This window comes from Theropithecus gelada, chromosome 4, assembly GCF_003255815.1.
Source record: "Theropithecus gelada isolate Dixy chromosome 4, Tgel_1.0, whole genome shotgun sequence".
NCBI lineage: Eukaryota > Metazoa > Chordata > Mammalia > Primates > Cercopithecidae > Theropithecus > Theropithecus gelada.
Window position 1 is genome coordinate 113,215,114 of NC_037671.1, and position 5,695 is coordinate 113,220,808.

A 5,695-nucleotide genomic window follows, 5' to 3' on the forward strand; every position below is an offset into this window, starting at 1 on the left:
ACCTCTTCCACTTCCACTAGAAGATTCTCAACTGGAGCCAAAAGGACTCAGTGGTTGTTTCAGAGCACGTTGGCAAAAGCAGTGCCCCTTTTCACTCTCCATATTTCCTCCTTCCTAATGGCCTACTGACCTCCCCTGGAGGGATGTCTTTGGGAGGGAAGAGGGTACAGAAGAAAGATTGGAAAAGGGCCTCTCTAGCAATCAACTCCATTTGTAATAAAACCCTAGCACTCTGGAAAACAAACCAACAAACAGCACTCGCTACTGGCTTCATAGTCAAGAGCAGAACTATCCTCAAGAGGAATTTTTCTTTTTTCTCTTCTTTCTTTCTTTTCTTTTCTTTTTTTTTCTGAGATGGAGTCTCGCTCTGTCGCTTAGGCTGGAGTGCAATGGCATGATCTTGGCTCACTGCAACCTCCGCCTACCGGATTCAAGCTATTCTGCCTCAGCCTCCCAAGTAGCTGGGACTACAGGCACGTGCTACCACACCCAGCAAATTTTTGTATCTTGAGTAGAGACGGGGCTTCACCATATTGGCCAGGTTGGTCTTGAACTCCTGACCGAGTGATCCACCCACCTCAGCCTCCCAAAGTGCTGAGATTACAGGCGTGAACCACTGCTCCTGGCCAGGAAATTTATCCTGTAGACAGTATGCACATTTTAATTTTACTTGTCTTCAGACAGACTCATTGCTCATTATAATGGTAAAAAACACACCACTGGAAGGAGAGTTAAGATGTGAATGGGACACGCAATGTATAAACAAATACTTACATGGCTGGGCACAGTGGCTCAAGCTTATAATCCCAGAACTTTGGGAGGCCAAGGTGGGCAGATCACTTGAGGTCAGGAGTTCAAGACCAGCCTGGCCAACATGGTGAAACCCCGTCTCTACCAAAACTGCAAAAATTAGCCAAGTGTGATGGCGCATACTTGTAATCCTGGCTACATGGGAAGCTGAGGCAGGAGAATTGCTTGAACCTGGGAGGTGAAGGTTGCAGTGAGCTAAGATTGCCCCACTGCACTCCAGACTGGGCGACAGAGTGAGACTTCATCTCAAAAACAAAAACAAAAACAAAGCAAACATATACAGCTACTGAGCATGTGCACCCAGAGAACCACCTGTAATATACTTACTCTTAGGTTGATGTAAAAGTAATTGTGGTTCTGCCATTAAAAATACAGCAAAAACTGCAATTACTTTTGCACCAACCCATAGCAATGCCTTTTCCCACCCCCTTATGAATAATCATGTAAGACTTTCATAAAGAGAGTTTCCCTTGTAATAGTCAATGCTGTCTCACTCTCAAGCAGCTTACACTGACTCAGCTCTGAGTGCACTTTTGCTTTTGTACCTACCTTTCAGAATATACTTATTCTTTTGCAATATATTGCTTCATGCTGTTTATTGCTGCGTGTGTCTTGCTTAAATTCTTTTAACCTAGAAGACAAAAACCTAGGACTCACAATCACCATCAACATTCCCATTCCAACAAGGAGAAAGAGATAACTGGTCCCAAGTAAGTCCAAAGGCCAATGGAGTAAACAACATTATCAATTTAATTTTTTTAAACAGGCTCTCACTCTATTGCCCAGGCTGAGTGCAGTAGCTAGATCACAGCTCACTGTAGCCTCAACCTCCCAAACCCAAGTGATCCTCCCACCTCGGCCTCTGGAGTAGCTGGAACTGCAGGTGCACACTACTATGCCCGACAATTTTTGTTTGTTTGTTTGTTTGTTTTATATAGAGATAGGAGTTTGTGCTATGTTGCCCAGGCTAGTCTCAAACTCCTGGGCTCAAGTAATCCACCCACCTCTGCCTCCCAAAGTGCTGGGATTATAGGAATGAGTGTCACTGAGCCAGGCCAACAACATTGAACTTAAAGCTCCAAGAATAATCCCCCTTGACTTTATGTCCCACCTTCTGGGCACACTGGGGTGGGAGTTGAGCCCCTAAGGCCTCGGCTAGTCCCACTCCTATGGCTTTGCTGGGTATATGGGTTAAAGTCCGGTGACTGCAGCTCTCCCAGGCTGGTGTTGCACATTGTAGTTCTGTGTCTTGGGGGTGGACCTACCTTTATAGCTCTACTAGCCATTGCCCTAGTAGGGGCTTTCATGGTGGCTCCAGACCTGCAACAGTCTACTGCCTGTGTTCCCAGGTTGTCCCTGACATTCATTGAAATCTAGGTGGAGGAAACAATTCCCCCACAGCTTTTGCATCCTGCATACCTACAGACATAACATCATGTGGATACAATCACTTACACCTTCTGAAGCTGGAGCCAAAGCCACACCTGAACCCCTTTAAACCATACCTGGGGTGGTCAAGGAGTTCTGCATCAGAATGTGGGAAGCAGAGGCTTGAGGCAGCCCTGGGAAGTAAACCCCAAGACCTTGAGGGCACCCTAGGCTCTCTTTTGCAGGATTTCCTTCCCTCAGATCATGACACTTTGGGCCTATGATGGGAGGGACTATGCTAGTAATCTCCAAAGTACCTTTGAGGTTTTTCTCCCATTGTCCTAATTAATAGCTCTGGCTTTGTTCTATCCATACTGATCTCCTTATCAATCAGTTACTTGGCCACACTCTTGGTTCCCTTTCCTGAAAATATTCTTTCATTCTCTATGACATGGCCAGGCTGAGAATTCTTCAAATTCCTAAGTTTTGTTTTGTTTGAGACAAATTCCTAAGCTTTGTTTTGTTTTGAGTCTTGCTCTGTCTCCAGGCTGGAGTGCGGTGGCGCAATCTCAGCTGACTGCAACCTCCACCTCCCTGGTTCAAGCAATTCTCCTGCCTCAGTCCCGAGTAGCTGGGACTACAGGTGCGTGCCACCGTGTCCAGCTAATTTTTGTATTTTTTTTTTTTTAGTAGAGATGGAGTTTCACCATGTTGGCCAGGATGGTCTTGATCTCTTGACCTCATGATCCGCCCACCTGGGCCCTCCAAAGTGCTGGGATTACAGGTGTGAGCCACTGGGCCAGGGCTGTTTTTTTTAAATGATAAATTTTATATTTAAATAATTTCCTTTCTTCTCTTATTTTACTGAATTTAAAAGAAGCCACACATTTTCAATATTTTGCTTAGAGGTTTCTCCTACCAGATATCCTAGTTCATTGCTCTTAAATTCTACCATTTATAAAACTTTAGTGCATGACACAATGCAGTCAAGTTTTTTTTTTTTTTTTTTTTTTTTTTTTTTTTTGAGACGGAGTCTTGCTCTGTCGCCCAGGCTGGAGTGCCGTGGCCAGATCTCAGCTCACTGCAAGCTCCGCCTCCCAGGTTCACGCCATTCTCCGGCCTCAGCCTCCCGAGTAGCTGGGACTACAGGCGCCCGCCACTTCGCCCGGCTAGGTTTTTGTATTTTTTAGTGGAGATGGGGTTTCACCGTGTTAGCCAGGATGGTCTCGATCTCCTGACCTCGTGATCCACCCGTCTCGGCCTCCCAAAGTGCTGGGATTACAGGCTTGAGCCACCGCGCCCGGCCTAAGTTTTTTTTTTCTTACAGTTTGTTAACAAAAATGGCATTTGCTCCAATTTCCAAGAAAATACTCCTTTTTCTTGTCTGAGACTTCATCAAAATGACCTTTACTCTCCATATTCCTACCAACATTCTGATTACGACCACTTAAACAATCTCTATAGCTCTCCTCTGCTAAGCCATCACTAGAATCACACTTAATGCACTGGTTCACTGCAAGCTATGATTTTTTTTTTTTTTTTTTTTTTTTTTGAGACGGAGTCTTGCTCTGTAGCCCGGGCTGGAGTGCAGTGGCCGGATCTCAGCTCACTGCAAGCTCCGCCTCCCGGGTTTGCGCCATTCTCCTGCCTCAGCCTCCGGAGTAGCTGGGACTACAGGCGCCCGCCACCTCGCCCGGCTAGTTTTTTGTATTTTTAGTAGAGACGGGGTTTCACCGTGTTAGCCAGGATGGTCTCGATCTCCTGACCTCGCCGCCCGTCTCGGCCTCCCAAAGTGCTGGGATTACAGGCTTGAGCCACCGCGCCCGGCCCAAGCTATGATTTTTATAGCCTGCTCCTTCAAATTCTTCTAGCCTCCACCCATTACCATGTTCCAAAGCTGCTTCTGCATTTTCAAATATTTGTTATAGCAACAACCCCACTTCTAGGTACCAATTTTACGTCTTTGTCTACTTTGTGCTGCTATAACAGAATACCTGATACTGGGTAGTTTATAATAAGCAGAAATTTATTGGCTAATGCTTCTGGAGGCTGGGAAATCCAAGATCAAGGCAACAGCATCTGCCAAGGGCCTTTTTGCTGCAGCCTCCGAAGGACAAAGAGAGCAGGAGAAAGAACAAGAGATTCAATTTGCAGCCTCAAGACTTTTAATAATCAGCATTAATCCATTTAAGAGGGTGAAGCCTTCATGAATTAAGCACCTCCCATTAGTCCCTACCTTCCAACACTATTGCATTGGAAATTGAGTTTCCAACATGTGCTTTTGGGGGGGCACACACATTCAAACCATAACACTGTGAATCAAGTGGGATTGATACCTGGGATGCAAGAATGGTTCAACACAGGCAAATTTCTAAATGTGTTACACCACATTAAAGAGTAAAGACAAAACTACATGATCATTTCAATAGATGTTGAAAAAATATTTCACAAAATCCAACATCCTTTCTGATAAAAATTCTCAACAAATTATGTATAGAAGGAGTTTAACTCAACACAATAAAGGCCATATATGGCAAGCTCACAGCTAACATCACAGTCAATGGTGAAAAATTGAAAGTTTTTCCTCTACGGTCACAAACAATCAAGAATACCCACTCTCACCTCTTCTATTTAATGTAGTACTGGAAGTACTAACTAGAGAAATTAGGCAAGAAAAAGAAATAAAAGGCTTCCAAATCAGAAAGGAAGAGGTTAAATTATTTCTGTTTGCAGACAACATGATCTTATATATAGAAAATCCTAAAGACTCCTTCAAAAACAATTAGAACTAATAAATGAGTTAATTTTTGTATACTATAGAGCTTTATTATGTGTTAAGTAGTGTGTATTTTTTTGAGATATAATGCATTTACCACAAAATCTACTATTTTTAATTGCAAAATGCCGGGGTTTTAAAAGTATATTCACAGATTTTGCAACCATCACCACTACTTAATTCCACATTTTCTTCATCCACAAAAAAAATTGTAATTCTATTTCTTGCTACCTCCACCTCCTGGCATTCACTAATCTACTTTCTGTCTCCATGGATTTGCCTATTCAAGACATTTCATATGAATGGAATTATGCAATAGGTGGCCTTTTGTGTTTGGCTTCTTTTTTTTTGAGACAGAGTCTTGCTCTGTCACGCAGGCTGGGGACCGTGGGGCAATCTTGGCTCACTACAACCTCCGCCTGTCAGGCTCAAGTGATTCTCCTGCCTCAGCCTCTATAGTAGCTGGGATTACAGGCATGCACCACCACATCCAGCTAATTTTTTGTGTCTTTAGTAGAGACGGGGTTTCATTATCTTGTTCAGGCTGGTCTAGAACTCCTGACCTCAGGTGATCCATCTGCTTTGACCTCTCAAAGTGCTGGGATTACAGGTGTGAGCCACCACACCCGGCCTGACTTCTTTCACTTAACATAATATCTTCAAGGTCATCCATGTTGTAGCATCTATAAGTACATCATTTGTTTTTCTAATTAAACAATAGTCCACTGTAAAGATATGCCA